At 32.9% G+C, this 21,847-nt stretch overlaps 1 protein-coding gene and 1 long non-coding RNA gene across 28 annotated transcripts in view; both read left to right on the top strand.

The window, feature by feature from the left end:
• Positions 1 to 21,847, top strand: part of LOC127838225 (furin-like protease kpc-1) — a 133,273-nt gene that overhangs the window by 23,963 nt on the left and 87,463 nt on the right. The window lies entirely within an intron of this gene.
• LOC127838228 (uncharacterized) lies at positions 18,856 to 21,168 on the top strand. The gene is made up of 5 exons (XR_008029740.1): positions 18,856 to 18,998; positions 19,452 to 19,528; positions 19,724 to 19,819; positions 20,424 to 20,505; positions 20,797 to 21,168. It is a non-coding gene; the product is annotated as an uncharacterized LOC127838228 (long non-coding RNA).

Genomic DNA, 21,847 nt, shown 5'->3' with positions numbered 1-21,847 from the left:
TTTTGGATTCGCATTGTTATAAATGCGTATTTAGAGCAACTGAATGTTGCTAAGTATATAGTTTAACTTCTTCTGATATGAAACATATATTATACATAACATGTATTTGATGTTTGTTTTCTAGATTTAAGCCCTGTATTGTTATGACCTTATTGTAGTACTGCCATACATGCTACACGATAATGATAGGTTGCAAACCAATCTGCAGCATCCGAAGGGTATATAAATGCGTTCTACCCTGCGTTTAAGCGACATTTTTAACCCGAAACAATATGTTAATTCGTTTAATAAACATAAAAAGTAAGAACTAAATTATTGTATTATACTTATAATATTCAAGAGGGAATATATACTGAATTAATTTATTAATTATTAATACTGAATCGATATCAAAAACCAGATATGATCATAAGGTAAAATGAGTTTATTTATTCGAAAATCATATGCTAGAGTTTACTGCCAGCGTAAAACTAAAATTTACTATGACTGCCTAAATAGAACTTTTCTCGCTTATTGTACCAGTTTTTTAAAACGATAACAACTTAAGAACGTATAGAGCAGTGATGCCAAATACTTAGCAGAAGTTTATACATGTTCTTTGCGAAGGTTTGGCTTGAGGTACATGTATAGACACTTTCGTCCATTTGGGTACATAAGTCGCCGTGGCCTAGTAGATATGATAAATACCGAGCGACCGGAAGGTCACGGATTCGATCCGATCCCGATTATAAAAGCGTTCTTTAGACATCTTCAAAGATACTAAATCTTTCTGTGAATAAATAAACATATGAACAGTTTCAACCAATCGATTACCTCTATTGTAACAATCATATTGTAGCAATTGCGAATAAAAATTCCAAATTTAAGACTTGTTTAATCAACCCAGAATTGATTCTTTTTTACCAATAATTGACATATATTCAGCACAACTTCAATGTTAATTTGCTCCGTCGTAGAATCGGTTTTGTTCTTATCGCAACTGATCTCGTAATGTGTTCCTAAAAGTAATTGCAGTGTACGCTCTCATAGTGTAGCTGATAGGTTCAATCATGATGAAGCCCATTTGTTACGTGTACTCAATAGTAACATAACACACAAGTGGTCGATGACGTTTCAACATCGTCGTGTTGATAAGCCAGTCAACAATTAGAACATCTACATTCTAAGCAATCACTGTATATACCGTTACACTTTCAATAATCATTAAAAAAGAAGAGTCGCATACGCGACAATGGTAGGTTTTGTCGACAAAATAATCATACAACATACAACTTGTGTTAGCTACCTCACAGACGCACAAATAAGCACACTACGTTTTAATTTACGTATCAATGCAAACACATTCATTTCTATACATAATATTTCACGTACAAAACGTTTTATATTGCAAAATCGATTTCATAGTCATGGCGTGTGACTTCCTTTAATAATTTAAAAATATTAATATTTTTTCTTCAGTGAAGTATGTCGTTTAAAGAAAATGTTGAGTCGCTGAACATGTACGCAGAACAGTATATTGCTCATATGGTTTGTGCTTGACACACGTGAAGAAATAATGATGTAATGCTAAATAGCCTGTCTGAAACATCCAGTACTATTTTAGTCAATAGACATTTGGTGGCTTGTTTTTTTTAAAAACATAATAACTTAATTACATATTATAACTAAACATACGTCCGTAAAACAAGAATATCCCAAGGACATTCCACTTACTTTAACAAAAAAACTTCCACTTGTTAGTAAACAATGAAGGCAATATGTCATTTTGAAAAAAAAAACATGTTTACGGATTTTCTTAATTTGAGTTTCAATAAATATTATCAACTAACTATAACTACACCATTCAGCAATGTTACATAAGTGCTATGTTAAAATGATTCCAAATTATCGACACAAGTTGTTACCGCCGCTTCATTTTTTATATTAATATTCATTAAGGAACAAATATTTGTTTAAGAAATGTCTAGGTATGAACATTATTTTGCTCGTTCAGATGTAATGCAGGCATTCTTGATTGAAAACTTGAAATGTATTAGGTTAGTTTGTTCATTTACTGCCTGCAATGAAAATAAGTAATAGAGAACACAAGAAAAAAGGCTAAGAAAATATTTAACATTGAGCTCAGGTACTTTTTTCTCCAACTCCCCTGAACGTTCCTTGTCAAATTAAGATGCTGTTCCTTTTCAAATTTAGTTTCTTTTGGATCCATTCAATGCGTTTTAATGATTTTTTCACCAGATTAATAGTAGTAATAGTAGTAATATTTTGCACAAAAACAGACCAATGGTAATAATGCAAAATACTATAGACAGAATTAAGGTTGTTGTCCCCCCATCTCTTCCTCTCAATGTCCTCTAATAAAACATGTATGTTTATATTGATCGCTAAAATACTTTTGCTTGGTGTAAACGGATTATTTGCTAAAAATCTATTTACATATGAAGGTTAACTTGAATACCTTGATTACTTGTAATGTTTATCTCAAAACGAGAAACGGAATTTGCAAAACAGATAAACAGAATATTCATAAGAAAATTAAAGTTCTTGTAATCTGCACTTCCTTCAAAAGTGTTATATTACTGTACGAAGTTTTGTTTCAATACCTTTCAAACTAAGGAAGTAATGCTTCGCACAATTAAATAAACATAAGGAAACACTTTGTAAAAGATAAAATTATTATTCTTTCACTTCGTTATTGTTCGTGAAGCACTGTTTCTTTGAATCTCTTCCATACTTCCTCAGATAGGTTCTCAGCAAAAAAGAACAGACGGACGGACGTTTGAACGGAGAGCATAATAACAGATAAGACACAGAAGCGTGCGTCCATGCGTCCAAGAAACACATATTTTGACAGACAAAAAGGATGTGGCAGATACATGTTTGCCTGAAACCAAAGTGTATGTTATTATTTTATATGAATATTAAATTTTAAATTGCATGCAATATCAATTGTTTTGCTCGCATTAGTTTAATATTAAATGTGTAGCTCACAACACGGCGTCAAACAACGATGGCCAACTATTTTTAATTGTCTAATTAAAATCAAGACATTAAAATGACAATGTGTTTTCTTTCCATACTTAATGTTTGACCTGTATGTGGAACCTTTACTTTTGACCTATGGAAACATTTACCAGACACTTCGATCTTACAAGGTGATCACAAAATTTGATTGTTATAATTGTAATATATTGACGAAGTTTCATTATGGACCAACTGTAGAGATTCACCATACTTAATATTTGACATGCAATAGTGACAATGACGTTTCAGTTACTCACACGGGCGTTGCGATTCGCAGGCCATCACGGTTGTCATGTGTCGCTAACCGCATATTAGTTTATGATATTGCAGTAAAGAAATGATTTTGTGACGAACCTGTGAATTGATTAATGCCCCAAGTTTCATGGTGACATTCAAACACCTTCCGCATACGTCTTTTAAATGGCACGGTCATTTATTAAACGCGAGGATATGTGTGCGATACAAAAAACGTATAGTTTAATGTTGACACGTCTGTATGCGATTTTGAACTTTAATAGTTATACATGCTTTACATTGTACTCATTATTATTTTATTGTTCATGCGTGCGATAAGTTCTGATAGCGATGCACTGTATGGTACCAGAAGGAGAGAAATCATGTTAGTGTGTCACAATGAGGAATTGTTTCCATTAAAAACGGAGTATGTGCCAAATTCTGATGGTTGAGAAGTTACGTTATTATTATCGGCATAACATGTCACGCCAAGTACACATATGCTGTATAGCTGGTCTGGCGGAAAGACTTTAACGTATTATTATTCTTATGGCACCGTAGCTTCCTGATTATCCGAATAAACAAGATTGTTTAACGACCTCGAACCAGCGTATGTTTTAGTAAGTAGACAGTAGGACTATATAAATAGAACTTCGAAAATGTATAATATACTTGTTCGAAAAGGGAAATATATGAGCGCCAGGTACACGTTTTTTGCAGGTTATCCAATAAACCCTAAATGGTAACCCAATCCTAGACTTTCTAATACTACTCATTCATTCATGAATATACACAATTGTTGCTGTGTTTGTGTTGCATTGTTCTTTTTTGTTTATGGAATAATTATTTTGCTTCTAAAGAATCTATGTCCGAATTATTATGTTTAAAAGATGAAATAATTTTTAAAAAGACTGTATTTTTTCCATTCGATCATTATTATCTTCCAGTTGAATATTGTAAAAACCAATAAGTCTTACGTATCCACCAGCTATTTTAATGCGTGTGACAAACTGATCCAAAACAGGAGTTTATGACAACACTTGCGTTTAACGTTCGTAACAAGTAGATTATACTTTTTAAATCGGTCATAGCTAGCTCATACTAAATTTAGTTTGCCTTTAAATGATACTGTTGCGTGTGGAAAATAGGACGAACATATGTGATAATTAGTTAACATTAAAATAAATCTTAGCAAAATATGTATGTACAGAGAACAAGTTGTATTTTGTGTTGTTAAAAAATCGCAACATAGCATATTTGTATAACAAATGTTCATCATCAGAAAAAACACATCCAACAATACTAATTACATTTACAAATAACCATTTACTAATTGTAAGTTATCACAAGTTGCAAACACATGTAAACATCAACGTCTAAAAGCATGACACTATCTTAGGATCAACATTAAATATGTGGAATCCTATCAAATTTAAATATTCTCTTTTCACACGAAACGTCTGTGTATCACACGAATAGCATGTACACACAGGGACATATTTTTGCCAAAATGCAAACAAACGTTTCAATCCACTGAGTTGCTACACACAACTCCTTTATGATTTTAAAACAATTTAAATTACTTTGCATGTGTATTTTCGACAGGATTACTTCATGTTCAAGATTTACATTGCTTTTGTGTGCAAAATGTATAATGTGAGATCTTATGGTCGACAATTGATAGAAGACACGGGAGTTGGTTGTCAATAATCTGTGGGTGGAAAGAATATCACGTGATGATATATTCGTTTACTATTGGTTAAACACAAATCAAGAGAAAGTATGCGCGTTAGAGATTGGCGAAAGGTTGTATGTAGCACTCATCGAGTGCCCAACTATAGTTGGACTGCCAGCAGTCGACCTATGGACAGTGCCTTCTGTACTAATACCACCTTGACCAGAAGTATGTTCATAACCAGCATTCGTGTATCTAGCATTTCTGTCAGCACCATTGTTGGCAGAGGGTTGCACCTTCATTTTGCCAATCTTCTGCCATACGACGTAAATCACGATCCCAATAATAATGAGGCCCATGACAACGCCGACGACGACTCCAACAATAAGACCAATGTTCGCTGACGAGGACTCTGTGCAAAATAAATTATTGATGACGAATTATGAAAACATTTAACAAGTTTTATTACACAATATTAAATTAACTTTTTCCGATCGGGACTTTTCATCAAACACATTTCAAGAATACGATAATTTATGTTTTTTCTGCAATACATATTATATTGGTACGTTATCAAACAACTCGTGTGTGACTCGTTCAAATAGATGCAGTAATGTCATCAGGGTCCGTAGTTACTGGCTACAAAACATTTTTTTATTGGTATTTATTACGAGAGTCAAGCTAATACTGACATATGAGGAAATGTTAATTATTCAAAACGTTGCGATCGGTTGTCGCCTCTTATTATCTTACCGGACGTAACGCAAATGTTGCTCTTGCATTCTAAACCTCCGGTTATGCTCTGACATAAAATTCTCACATCACAAAAACCGCCTTCTGTGCCATCTAAACGGAAAATAAGTATGGGTCTTCATATCGTACTTAAAAAAGAAAAACATTGAAGTAAATTTGATTTTTTGATTCTTTTTATTTTCATAACTTATATATGATAATTTTTTTAAATGACATATTCTTTAAAAAAAAACGTATGGACTTCATTGGGGGATATTTCCGAATATTCTTTTTCTAAAAGTGGTTGTGCTGTGAAACTTTTCATTTTTCCCACCACGGTGTATATTGTTTTAAATGTAAATACAACTTTACATTAATTAAATTCAAAGTTAATTAAAGCATTCAAGTAGCAAATTAAGTCAATATTTTACATAACGCTAATACAATGATACGTTGTTTATTACGGTTCGATTTTATGACTTAAACTTATTCTATCTTTATATCTTACAAGTTATCATAGTGTTTTGTGATATGAACACATCTTCTAATAAGAATTGTTTTACATTTTCTGCAATAACTATTTACTGTGCGGAAGAAAAACAACACCCATACATGAACTATCTTGTAAGAAATAAACATGCAGTTAACGGACCTTGTAGAAAATATTAAAATACCTTTAAATGTCATAATTTCTGTTCAATTACCATGAACTGAACATAAGTCAAAAACAAAATAAAACAAAAGAAATGGAACACATATTCATGGCATATCATATCCGCAATTATCATCCTCTGCGTGGTAGTGAAATAAAAATAATACAACTCATTAATGGCACACCTTTCCATCAATACTCATACGCTCTTCGAAAGTAAAATAAAATTATATAAAACCTGCAAATGGAATACCTTCTCTGCAATAACCATGCACTGAGTGGAAGCCATTGTTACATGGGATGCAGACCAGACCAGGCTTCAAACATCCGGCATCCATGTATCCGCTACAGGTTCCCGACTCCGTACACTTTCCGCCGAGGGAACCAGCTATAAAACATGTGTGTAAAAATATGATTTATTTAAGGCAAAGTAGTGAGATATATCGTTTGCCAGTCATAGTTATGGCATTTTCTTGATGTTAAAACACACTTGCATTTTAAAATAAAATGTATTTTTATGTATCATATAACACGTGTTTACAACGAGAACAAACACGATATATAATCGACCATTATTGCATGTTTTTTATGAATGAATGAATGTGATGAACAGAGATCTGTCTGATGAAACTTGTCTTTTAATTCTTTGCTTTATGTCTGTATTTTGTATGCATTGCATGCACGTTGTCTTTTATACAAATCTGTTTGTTCTCTTCGTTTGCCATTAGGCATTTTGTTTTAAAACTTGACTGTTTGTTCAGCGCATTCGTTTTGTACATGATTATTACTATATGTGCATTTATTATATTGTTCTGTACTTATTGTATTTTGTTATGTATATAGATCGTTAAGTTATATAATTTTCATTATGATATATGCATGTATTCTGGTTTTATGTACTAAAGTACTTGATTGTTTCATAAAAAACATTGATTTGTTATGTACATTTAGCATTATGTTTTGTTCTTTACTGCATATTGTCAATGCTAGACAAAGTAAGAGCATGCACGTATTCAAACTTAGTCAAATCGTTATGAAGTGCTTGCACAAAATATCAATTCGACATTATAAACAGATTTCATAAAGGCGCATTCATTGAAAGAATTGATGTAGGCATAACACATACACGCTGCGAGTACTGTACAGTTTGGTTAATGTACACAACATATTGGCACAATCAAAAAAACAATTCGATAAATACATATGCCATCGTGACACATTTTATTGAATGTGTTTAAATTTAAATGACAGAAAATAAGGCTAGTACATGTTGATACATATACACAATTACATATTTCAGAAATAATAATATGTCTTTAAATGCCATTAAATATAGAGTTTATCTTAGTTAATACAAATTACTATTAAAAACGAAATCAACTTAATTATATTTTTTATAGATATTGAACGGAAACCAAATCTGACCCAGATCATAGTGTACAGTTATGTTAACTAACGGTGAATGAAACCGCCCCTAAAAAGCAGGACAAATACTAAGCTATAAACCTTAAGTAAATTTAGTATACCTGGTGGCGTTCCATCTAATGGGTCTGTCACGGTGCCGTGCACTGTCAGCTCCCAGCTGTAGAGTTTCATGTCTAAAACGACACTTAGAAATAGTAGAAGTAGTAGCAGCTGCAGCAATTGCAGCAGCAGTAAGAGTTATAGTAGAACTATTATTAGCAGTCTCATTATTATTTGTAGTAGTAGTTGTAGTATAAATAGTAGCATATGTAGTAGTTGTAGTTGTTGCTGTAGCAGCATCAGTAACAGAAACATGAGTAGCAGTTCAAGTGGTAGTAGTAAACGTAATAATAGATGTAGTAGTAATAGTTGTAGTAGAATTAGTAGTAGACGAAGACGAAGTAGTACTAGTAGAAGTGGAAGTAGAAGTAAAAATTCTACCATAGGTAGTAGAAGCAGCAGTAGTAGTGGTAAAAGAAGAAGTAATAGTAGTAGAAGTAGTAGTAGTAGTAGTAGTAGTAGTAATAGTAGTAGTAGTAGTAGTAGTAGTAGTAGTAGTAGTAGTAGTAGTAGTAGTAGTAGTCGTAGTAGAAGTAGTAGTAGTAGTAGTAGTAGTAGTAGTAGTAGTAGTAGTAGTAGTAGTAGTAGTAGTAGTAGTAGTAGTAGTAGTAGTAGTAGTAGTAGTAGTAGTAGTAGTAGAAGTAGTAGAAGTAGTAGTAGTAGTAGTAGTAGTAGTAGTAGTAGTAGTAGTAGTAGTAGTAGTAGTAGTAGTAGTAGTAGTAGAAGTAGTAGTAGTAGTAGTAGTAGTAGTAGTAGTAGTAGTAGTAGTAGTAGTAGTAGTAGTAGTAGTAGTAGTAGTAGTAGTAGTAGTAGTTGTTGTTGTAGTAGTAGTAGTAGTAGTAGAAGTTGTAGTAGTAGTAGTAGTAGTAGTCGTAGTAAAGATACAATTTTAAACAATATCGTGAAACAAATACAAACACGCATATGATTTATACATGGTTAATTGTAAATTGGGTTTTTAAGGACGTACGCTGCAGTTTAGTTTAACGCAAATTTGTTTTGACTGTTACATCGGTTGCGCAATTAGAGTATACTTTTTCGGATATTGCAGTAAAAACGGGATGCATATTCAATAAGGGAATGATACCAAGGAATAAAGTATTATGAAGTTTAGAAGATTAATACAAAAAAGTGTAGCCCCTAAATAGCACACTAAGAATCGAAAATAATTCTTGCGACCACAAACACTGTTTGTAACAGTAAGCCAGAATCTCATTACGGAAACAGTCATTACTGCCTCATAACTGAACATGTTTGTGTCGCAAGAACGAAATATTTAAAAATATAGGTTTCCATCAAATTAAGCAATTTGTCATTGAATGCTTATTTATTTAATACATGCCATCACAGTATATGTGTTATATATAAAATATAATCAAAATCGTTATGTACGTTATGCTTAAAATGAATATTAAAACTTTAATTTCTCAAACAACGGCTTAATATCTCAACTTTTATCTAGTGCTGTTTGAGATAATTTACTACATAGAATATCTGATGAATTACACATTTTTATCCAGTACGCTCTGATAACTCTGAACTATGTGCGGATGTTTTGCATCTTGCACGTACGTATAAAACTTGGATATGGTTTCCCTTAATTTATTTCTCTCTTACCAAAATGAATCGAAAAAAATTACATCATGTTTATTTTAGGTAAGTAATTGATTAAAAAAATACCTTGATGTACACTAAGGCATTTACAGGCTGGTCAATCGTTAAGCAAGGTATTTGAACGTACGCCGGTTCCGCACGTGCAGCCCATTTATAATACACATATAACGTCATATTACATTAATGTACACCAATCTAAATCTTTCTACCTAAATATAGTGAAATCCTTTTTTTGAGACACGCTGAAATACTTAAGACAAGACATGGGAACACGTGTAGCATAGAGGAATTTGATAAGGCCCGTATTCTGGACAAAATACTGATTTAAGTATTATTACATTACAGTGGCTTATCAAAAACTAATCGAAATGCCCCTTTAAATGTTTTGTATACATCTGTTATAAGTTGAATGCTGGCTGCATTAACCTTCTTTGAATGATCTTGTTACAAATAACCTGTGCTTTCATTTACGTTTAAATCTACTTTTTCATTGGCATACATGTGCTAGTATGTATTTTGCCCTGCAGCATGTACATAGTTTCCACTTTGTTTTTAAATTGTATTTTAATACATGCAGTTAAACTGCATTTGTGAACAAACAACCCCGCTGACCTATTGTTCTCTTTTTATATTTGTATTAAGTTATAACTCATTAAAAAAATTTAGGTAATTTTTGAAAAATCTAGGTGCAGGAAGGCATGTAACAATAAAAATGACTTTGATGGATTTTATTTATTTTCAAATATGAAACTCTGTTGTTTTTATCTTAAAAATTGATAAAAAACATAAATCAATCGTTTCTGTATATATTTTTTTATTTGCAGTTAAATGAAATCAGGTTGATATATTTTGTGAGAAATAGAGGTTGTTTTCAACACTTTTCTGATAACTTTCCTCAAGTTTTTATGTTATTACCATTTTGGTGAATTGTTCGTATGCTGAAATAGGCGTGGTGTTCAAGTGCGAATAAAAAAATGAACAACACCGTTGACCCATACTTGTTATTCAATTTTTCTATCCACAACAGATGGTTCTAGCTAAATACCAAAAAATATCGAATTCTAGGTGTAGCAAAATGATCATTGAAACTGCAGCATACGCCCTTAACTTATGACTAGAGCAATGTATTCTTACTATTTCCCCCATAGACATCATAAAGGGTTATACTCCATGAGCCCGCGGCACTTTCACCCCAGAAGTGGACCGTCATAAGGCTCCAAGTTATCTGGTAAGCGTCGTCGTCTAAGGTTCGATTGCTTAAAATGTACAAAATACAATTGTATAATATGTTTTATATAATATATATATATATATTATTTATTATCGTGTATGGTATACAATATAAACAATTATACGGCATTAATATGTAAGGAGCTTATATTAAACACAGTTTAAAAAAATCGAAAAGGCATACATGTATTTGAGGAAACACATTGTTAAACACCGAGCAATAAACTGGGCGAACGTGTAAAAAGAATATCAACTGAAGATACTAGCAGTTTACAATTTTTTTTTTTATATATAAATTACCCCAGAACTGTAACAACGGTGCTTGCGGGTGATTTCAGCTTTATATTTGTATCGCCTCTGTACGAGGACTGGAATGTAACCTTTATGGTCACGTGCTCTGTGTAGAGAACTTTACATTTACTAAGGTCTATTGTGTCTGTGATTGTTACGTCATTGATGTTTTCGCTGCAAAAATACACGAACATTTTGCTGTAAAAATGATTATTCATAACGAAACAAACAATTAGCAGCACAGTTTAAAATAAAGTCGGCTTTTCAATCAAAGAAATAGTGTCAGGTCATAATAGTATTAAAATAGTCTGCTAAATAGTTGTTTATCTCATTTACCTTGATTCTGTTGAGAACGCGTAGCAGAGGATGCGAGGAGGTACTGTTTCCCAACTTGCGGCGAAATCTACCATATTCTTTGCATTCATCAGGCCAAATCCAAAATATGGACTCACTGAAAGTATAAATCCATGCATTTATAAATTATAAATGTTAATATTTTACATATTTTTACGAACAGCGGCGTCTACAATATTCACTGTTAATATCAAAACGACACACGACTATGAACTCAATGAAAGTATTAATGAACTCGTACTTTTTAAAGTTTTTATTTAACATTTGTATACCAACGGTTTATATGGTATGATTTTTTACATCAGGTTTTAAACGGGTCTAAGATAAAGCAAATGATTCCATCATATATATGACCATCTGAAGTTAAATATTTACATTTAATACGACTTTTAAAATATACATTCATGATAAAGTAAACGGTCAACATTTAACCTGTTTTATCGTTTGCAGTTTCTGTATTCAACTGGAGCCATTTATAAATGTTATATAAGGAAATCTAATGTATGACCTCATTACAACTTTTTGTATGTACAATGACAGGTTCACCTCATACAAACTTAAGGTTTATTATATAAATTGATGTAATATAGCTTCGGCAAAATCTGGATATTGATAGATTTTACCTCATTTTGTTAAAGGGACTATCCAACAGATTAAAGCGTTGCTCGACGCGAATCGATATTTTGGGAAATTACGAGGATTGATTATATAGCTCAAAAATACCTCCGCATCTGACGTGAGCGTGGATGGTCGAGTGGTAAAGTCGGGAGACATTTTACTCCAAGCTTCCATGACTCTAGCGGTCAGTGGTTCGAGCCCTGTGGAGGTTAACGTTTTTTTCTTTTCTTTTTAAAAACTGTATTCTTATATATAGCTGGAAATTTTTAGTTCAAATGTTTAAAATTATCAATATAAAGCATCTAAAGCAGTTAATGAAAGCTTTAATACATGCCACAATCTGTTGGACGGCCCCTTTACAATGCATAACGTTTTGAAGGAATGTTTTTTTTATTTCCTAATTATATGAACGTACATATTGGGATGCTATTGAAGCGATGTCTGTCTTAAATCGGGCGATCACCAGTTTCGATCTATATTCAGGGAGTTTACCCAACATATTTTAATTACCATTTAAGAAAACTTGTGGAAAGGCATCAAAAGTAACGCAATAAATTTAACAATGTTTATGCTATGTGGCTAACAGTTATACATGTATATTTAGACCTAACCTCTTTCAGTTTGAGTTAGTTTTATTTAATGAGTCACAATGTAAATGTATGCCTTGTTTGCCAGCCCCGTTACTATAGAAACCGCCAGTAAGCCCGGCGCTGACAGATGTTTCGACGATCAAATGCTGAACGTCTCTCCACGTAAGGGCGTCACTGAAACAACAAGAAGCGAGTGAGAAGTTTTATACATTTTCAAAATGTCTATGTTCCATTCCCTTTCAAGTCCAATTGTTACTAAATATTATATATTTCAAACTTAATCTTAACCAAAGAATTTGACAAATAAGAAATACTTTGAAGCTTTTATTTTACCGCGTTAAACTTAATTAAAAACCAAACAATACTTCATATAATGTGTAGACAGGTTAAAATTGTGCAAAATATGTACATAATACACGAGTAGGATTTTGGACAACAAAACAGAGTTTACATTAACTCTAATTTTTCTTCGTAAATAGTTGATATACGACCAGTTGTCTTAGTTGTTTTGGCCAATGTCGAGTTTGATACATTAAGACGTAAACACGAAGTAAACAAGAATATGGAGAAACATATCTTAGTATGTGACAAAATTCAGGTTGAGTAATGTTTGCTTATGATAACTCAAAAAATGTTATTTGACACGGAGTCGGGAATCATTTGAACCAATGTACATAAACACACATAGTCATGGTATTGAAAACAAACGCTCAAAACTTAAATAATGTCAAGTAAATAAAATAATCTGTAAATACTATTCGTGTCATGTAAGGGTTATGATTTCAAGCTATGATGATTGCATCTACGTGAATGGATACTTTGCCCAAATGTAAGTGCTTTGATTGTATCTTCGCTGAATACATACGTGTAGTATGAGCTATTTCCAGCTATGTTGAATACATATTATGCATGTTATATGAAGCCTTCGTTGCTGGCCAAGTTGAGAATATAATTCGTCTCTAATGCTAATAGTATTTTGTCTTTCAGGTTAGGGATTCTATTCAATATATTTTTAATGATACATTCTCCGTAATATGTGTTTTTTTTTAACTCGGGCTATGTTGAATACATACTTTCAATGTAATATCCGTTATTTGATTAAAGCTGTGTTGCCTTAATGTGATTACCCTGTTTCCAGCTGCATAGAGTGCACACGTTACCACTTATATGAGAGCTTTGATTTCGGCTAAATTCCCAACACATCCAGTCTTAATTTAGATGGTGAAATCAAACTTTGCATGTGATGGGGCAACTATGATTCCGACTGTGTTCAATAAAGTTCAAGAGATATTAAGAACAAAATGAATATCTCTGATTATGCACTGACTATAACATTGTGCTTGTCAAGTAAGAGCGATGTACTCTGCGATGTTTGCGATCCAATTCGCGAATCAATAATGACGTCAAAGATTTACTTTGCTTGTAACGTGAGTGCTATGATTCCTGCCGCTAGGGGACAGGCGGCAGACGTGCCATCGAAGTCGTCCACACAAGTGTTAGATGGACCAGTCGTTATCTAAAATACGGAAATATAAAAAGTTTGTTTATAACTTATTTCGATAAATAATACATATGTTTAACTAAATGTGTTCGTAAAGTTGATTTTTAAACCGCAACTGTGCTTAGTTACAGCAATTTAACAAAGTTTAATGCATACATAAAATATGTTTTATATATGTAAATATGTAATTAAACAGTTTAATGAATATATAAAATATGTTTTATATATGTACATGTGTAATTTAACAAGCTATACCTTTGAAAAAAGCGAAAGCATATACGAGATATACATAGAAAAACACATGCAAGAATACATGATTCAGGAAAGATGACAATCCTGAAAGATCAGTCCTTCAAAAAGACTTTTGCGTTGACATTATATTTGTGGACGAGCAGTTTTAACATATTAATGAGCCAATATCAGCCAAATGATATCGGGCACGTTTGTGTTTGTGTTGTTTGTCTGCCTTTGTTTTACTACATGTTCTTAATCTACAGGATATACTATTATATTTGTTATCAAAAGACTAGTAATGATTGTACAATACCGATTATAAAAACTACTTTTACGGCTTATTTAATGCATTACAGTTGACACATTGATTCAGCACATTGTTAAAAAAAAATCTTAACAATTTCAAGCATGGGACCATGAGTAACCACAAGCGTCGGATAAACTGTTACCCACAATGGCCAGATCATTCGGATCGCTGTCAATGTTTCCACTGTACGCCGCTGCCATAACGGCCGAGCAATGCTCCGAGTACGACGTGGGCGTGCCGGATTTCGACACGGCTGCTATAGCAATAGTGTACATGCTGATCGTGTATCCATCCGCCTGACAATCGTCACTCAAATAACCACCGTTGCCGGAAGCCCATACATAAATTGCGCCCTTTCCTCCTCTGCCCTATAATTGTAGACGTTTTTCTTCATTTCATCAACGATAAAGCAATTGTTGTTCGACCTCATTTAATTGGACACGCTGAGCCCATATTTTACAAAAATAATGCTATATTAACATGTATTTAATAATTACATAACCAGTTTCTTTTAATTGCTTTTTGAATGTTTTCCAACTTAAATGATTTTTTTTGTTTTCCGCATCAAATATTGGAATTGATAAACTAATTGTTGAACACAAGTGGCATGTTTAGCGAAATGTGGTTCGTTCCCATATGTACCAAACGTTATATTGTCTATTAATAAAGTCAAACTTAATTCTGCAGTGTGACACAATGAAACATTCTTTACATCATTATTGTGTTGTACCATTCAATCCAAATATATATGAGTTTTAAAACTTAATTGAAAGCGCCCGATCTTAGCATCAAATTGTATTGTAAAATACACAATCATATTACTCTACGGTTTCCTTTACAATGCGGTTGGTTAGTGTGTTCTTTTTGTATATAATATAAGATCGGATTTATTTGGTAAAAAGAGCGGTTTCTGACGAACAAACATTTTCATACGATTCGTTGATACTATATTTAGAAATAAAAGCATCAAAATATGTAGAGGAATCTGCTAAGAGAATACAGATGGAAAGATAGTCAAGTCTTTTTAGAGGTTCATATAATTTGTGTATCCCATTTTACTAGTAGGATGCTTATATTTTGAACAAAATCGTTTACATTGTCAAACAAAATTAATTTGTAAAAAATGGTTAGATTGTATTCACGTGTTCAACCCCTTCCACGAATGCTGCGTTAACGACGCTGGGCAATTCGTCCACGGTTATTCCGGAGTCGGTCGGACCCCAACTATTGCTGTAGATATCGATGTCAGACAACTTATAGGTTAAGGCCGCGGCTTCGTCCGAAGGCGTCATTCCGGTCTTGGAATCAAGTAATCGTAGACCTGATGGCAAATATTAAAGAGGGTCGTAATCGTGTAGCGGAGAACAATGTGTTAATTTTCAAAGTATTCAAATTACTTACTTAATCATATTCACTTGATCACATAATCAGCTAACACAGAATATTTCAACAAATATTTTGAACAACCAGACCAAGCAATTCGATCAAAATACGAAACCAATACTTTGCCTTGAATTATTTTATTTAAATTACAATTTATGGTCAGACATCACAGCAAGTATATCAAGAAGTCTCAAAACTTTGAACACCATGAGTTAATACAATGTAACCGCAGACAGCATACATCAACCCGGATATTTTAAGAAGTGATAAAACCATTAAAGAAAGAGATTGTGTGTGTTACTGTGTACGTGTTAATGTTAATGTATGTAACTGCGCGTGTTCATGCCGGTTAACGTGTCTAAGTTACTGAAATGGTTTGCCAGATTAGGATTTTAGTAAGCCTGTAAGGTACATCCAAAGCAAACATAGTTTTTTAAGTTACTTAAGTTTCTCTTCATTGTTACCAGCTATATTGGCCTCGTATGCCGTTCCAATAACGCATTCTGAGTTCTTCAACGCGGCTGCGACACCTGCGCAATTTGTCCCATGCCTGGAACGGAACGGAACAAAGTCAATTTTACTGGTATCAGATTTTTCTTTAGCCACGAGGTCGTAAGACGGACGGCACACAAGACACGGACTATTGAAATAGTGTTTATCTGTGTGTAGTGAAAAAAATGCAACTGTCTAAGCGCTTATGTTCGGTCATCCAAACGCTACTGGAATTATGCCATCACCAACCGTTTTAAGTTTGGAGATAACCAGAATACAAATCGTCTTTTAGCTTCGCGTTCTAAGAAACACTTACATGCGATACCCACAATTTATAAAGGGTTAAGTTTATTTAGCGTTCTGTGTCAGTTTTGATACTGTGATACGTTGACAATGTTATTGATTCGTATGGATATTTTAGCGTTTGCATTTAAAAGCATGATTACAAGCTAACAATATTACCGTCGATAAATGTTTCATTTTACTTCCACGTATAAAGAGGCACTTAAGACATTAAATCGTACCGAGACACATGGACAAGTCTTTCTTTTTATTTTCACGGCTTAAAGATTGTTCATGTTTTTGCCACTAGATGTTATATATAATATGCGTTTTGATTTATCGTTTCAGAATTTAGTTTTGCAGGACAATCTTGCGCCTTTACACAATATTATATACATACATAAGGAAGGATTTTTTCCTTATCACCCAATATTGAAAGATTTATGAAGCCAATATGCAATTAGGATCTTACCCTTCATCGCCATTAATGTGGTTGGGATCAGCGATGTTTTGCATGAAGTTGTAACTGAGGGCTGCATCCTAGAAATATAAAAACAATTGCATTCACTTTAACAATAAGGTCCAATCGACATTGAATATCGGACACTCTGATTCAGACTTGATCATATTGAACAACCTACGCAACAGACAAGCTGACTACAACATTGTCGTGAAAAACGCTTCGCAATAGGCAACCTCAAACCCGGGTTATTCACTATAATGGTTGGCACTCGAATGTAAACAGCATATCCTAACATAAACCACTTATGAGATGCTTTATTGAAAGTTATACCATGTATAACGCTACGCATGATGTAAGCCATCTTGTTTGTATTCATCGTATGTGCTTGTCATAAAGTAAATAACATATTAGTACAAACACGGTTCCGTGTTATAAAGCAGCAGATTAAGTTTCAACATACATAATTTAAGTCGATGTGAGAAGTATCGATACCGTCGTCCACTATCGCCAGTGTGATACCACTTCCGGTGAACCCTTTGTTCCACGCTTGTTCAATCCCCATGGAGGGGTTTTGGCTAGTTTGCTGAAAAATAAAATACCCAAGTGTTGGTACTGTTATACAAACAAATGGATTAACACAATGTTGTATTTTTCAACATCATTGGTATCGCATTTTGCCCTGTTCGAAGAAAATACACCAATAAAGGTATAAAGGGCATCCGTTCTTTCTGAAGTTAATCTGGCCAATCGCAATTTCGATAAAGCATATTTTCAAATTCAATTGAAAACCTCATTTTAAACAACACACCATAAATATTAGTGGCAAGTGTGCTGCATACGCTTTGCGGTCTTATTGTGCGGCATAGTTTTTGCGCATTATAATTGAGAAGTTGTGTCCCTTAGTAGTAATTTTGTCATTATAATTACTGTTTTCCTGGGTTGTTAAAGTCATCGAATTTGTTCAAACTGCTTCTCACTAACGATGTTAGTTCATTTTACAATTTGTGTATTGTTTTGGCATTGATTTCGTTCATTTTCTATGCAGCAGTTTTAGAAATTAAGTCAGAATAGGCCAGTCCCATTTGTTCTTTTTTTCTTAACTATGGAAGGCCATATGGTCACTTTAAACGTTATGCGAATTGCATGTGTCTAATTATTTTCACGATGATAATGATGTTATGGGGTAACGTTTAGTACATTTTATGAGATATTCAGAATATTGAATGTCTTGTTTATTTTTGTTGTAGCTTTTTACCCTTTATTAGCAATAACCACGCACCTGCTATGCAAATTATTGCGCAATCGGTGTTCAGGCAAAAAGTTGACCGAAAAATGTGGGGTGTTTTTAACGCTTCACTACGAGCATGAAAGAAGTAATCCAAATGAAAAATTTGCATATGTGGGAGGAGATATGTCCAAATAAGCAGTATCTGACCTTGCCATGACCGGAAAATAAAAAATCATTGCTCAAAAGTGAAAGTAAAAAATTCGAAGGCCAATATTTTGCAGAAAGAATGCAGATTCACTTGAAATTTAGCTTTTAATAAATCAATTATTGTGTTTTTTAATAAATTCTAACCATTTGAATCAGGGATATGCCCGTGAAATAATATATATTTATTTATTTCCAACACCACTATTCCTGTGCAGTAGAGTTACTCCCCTTTACGCGGAATTATTACATTGTTGTTACGGTGAATTCGGGAGCGATCTTTTGAGCAGTTTTATGGATATCCGTACGATAAACACACTATTTGTTTGGCAGGAAGAGAAATCGTCTCATTTGGTATCGATGCAGGTATGAATTCACTTAAATCACCTAAATTATTGTGTTAATTATGTCAAAGAAAATCTGTTCCAGATCGTACCCGCGCCATGTCGTACCGGACTTGTCTTCATTTGTAACAAATGTAAAATGTAACTTCTGTGATTGATCATAATCATAAACTTAAAAGCTAAGTTACGTTATTAGTTTTAAGTTGATTATACATTTAGGGAGCATTATAATTCACACACCATCTCATTATTAGTTTTGTTAACGTGTTAAAACTGCTATAATTAATTTCAGTTCTTATTTCATTTACATGATTAATATACAAAAAATAAATGGATATTATTATATATAAAGGTTAGGTTCTAGAATTAACCTTTGCAAAATTGAGGATGCAATGCTAAGACTCGGTTATTATGTGTCGCAGGTTTTGTGCATACCGGTATTGAAATTCTATTTTATTTACTTTTTATTTTATAGAGAACATGACTGACAAAGATCTATTGGACAGTGATTATGATGGGATTTCACAAATACATGAGCACAGTTACATTGTGGTAAGTAACATTTTAAGCAGTTGCATGTTGAAGACATTGAATTTGATGGTTAACAATTATATCCTGAATTTAAACTTAATTATTTAATAATACAGAATATACACATGCCCCTACTGTAAGAAATAATATTATTGTTGGAAATGTACTTTGTAAGTATGATGACAAAAATATGTATGTGTCTGTTCATTTGCATAGATATCGGACTCTGACGAGACACAACCACCTTCACCTTTTGGTTGACAGGAATATTCCAGTGAAAGATCAGTTATTTAACAGCCTTTTTGACAAACAGTATGTGTGACTGCATCTTATTATTAATTTTAATATTACTATTAAAATAAAATTGGAAATTACTTCAGTTGGCAAAGGAATTCCAGTTATTTCATCATATGGCGCTACATTAAAAAGATGACTTAAATGGATGAAATATTAAATGCCCTTACAATTGGCTAATTTTGATCTCAGCATGATTTTTTAGCAAACTTTGAAAAAAGAAACATTGAATCAGTAAAAGCTTGTAGAAAACATTTGCGGTTAAATGTTCTGTTCTTTCAGTTTGTCAGTATCACTTAATTAATAATTGCATGCAGTGCACTATTATATTTCAGCATCTTTGGAGTTCCTTTCATGAAGAAAACAAGCTCTTAATTAATGTATCGACAATGATTTACTAAATCCAAGAAGTTGTTTAAAGATATTGAGCTGTTACATACATTCGCCTATTATGAGTTCGAAACTTCTTACAGTAATTATTATAATATTTTTTTAATTATTTTATTATATGTTTATCTTTTTTTGAATGGTGTGTGTTAAACTATTCTAACAAATAGTGTTTCTGTTTCATCTTACAAAAGTATATAAGATTTAATTTAGCAATGCATTGTCGATCTTTCAGAATTCCTGGTGCTGCCATTCCTAATCAACCGACATATCAGAATTTTGGATAAGAATTCAGATTACTGGCTGCATATTCAACCGTAAGTGTTTTTCCTGTTCAATTTAACTGCTAGTTCATAAATAAAATTTTGTTTAAGAGAAATAATATTTCTTAGAAAATGTTCTTAAATACCAGGTTGTATCACATTTGTATTGGATGGGTGGGGCAGTTGTACATGTTTTGGATAATGTTTTTTTTTTAAATACTAACCAAATAAGTTTTTGTTTTTTCAACATTTATTCTTGTTTTGTTGTACATTATTTCAACTGTGATATTGAATCACATGCAAATTTGCAATTTAGAAAAATCAACTTTTTATTGTCTATTTCAGGAATTTTTGGGTCCTGGGTTGGTGGGGGGTAACGTGTTTCAGACCAGAATCCTGCCGGACCATCCAATTGCAAGGACATCTAACATAGCTGAAATGTATCTGTAATGAATTATTAAAAGTTTGGATAAAAAATGTGTTCTTAAATCATTATTTTAAACAAATTATACACCCAGGTTGACTATTTTGAAAAAATGAAAAATGACAATTTTTACACATGGGATTTTTCAATGTTTCCGCATTCACTAACATTACTTTAGACAATGTAAGATAGACAAACCATACATATTTGGAAATGGTTTACTAATATCTATCAGAAAATGTATAATTTTACTGGGTTTATGTCAATTTTCAAAATCAGTGGTTATTGCTACCTTTATGACGTTGCAATACACTGTCAAAGCGACTTGCGTGTTTTGTCTTTGTCAACGGTGTTAATCTGACTGCATTGCGGCAGTACAGCAAGACACAAAACGTTAATACAAATCTTACGATTAAAGTGTTACTTTTCAGACGACATCCTATTGTTCACATATTTTTGTTCTGAATTTCGTTTATTTTACTCAAACGATCTTAAATTGAAAACGGTTTGACGTTGTGAAAGGAGTTTATATAACAGTCGGTATCCAAGAATAGTAGTAGAAGTTGTTAAATGTATACCATTTCCTAAACCAACAGCTGATCTCGACACGTTCTGGTGGCAGCTGTCATATGTACAACTATTAAAATCACTGTTATTGACCATTTATTTAATTTTGAAAATGGCAAAACTGTTATGTTTCATGCTGCATTTTCCATGAACAAAAAGATAAATATTTAATAAGCAATCTTAATTATGATTTATTCAATTTTATATTGAATTACATGCGGATTAAGGGTACCAGCTAGAATGCTTGAGAAAGCATGTCTATTCTGAGTAAATAACAAGCTAAAACGATACTTGTGGCTAATGTTTCATAACTCCATCGATACATTCAATTGAAGACATATTATCAGTAATACACCGTTAGACATAGTAACTAAGGCAATATTTGTATCCGCACGCGTCTGCGAG

The sequence above is a fragment of the Dreissena polymorpha genome, chromosome 7 (assembly GCF_020536995.1).
Source record: "Dreissena polymorpha isolate Duluth1 chromosome 7, UMN_Dpol_1.0, whole genome shotgun sequence".
Lineage (NCBI taxonomy): Eukaryota > Metazoa > Mollusca > Bivalvia > Myida > Dreissenidae > Dreissena > Dreissena polymorpha.
This window is presented reverse-complemented; position numbering and strand designations above follow the sequence as displayed.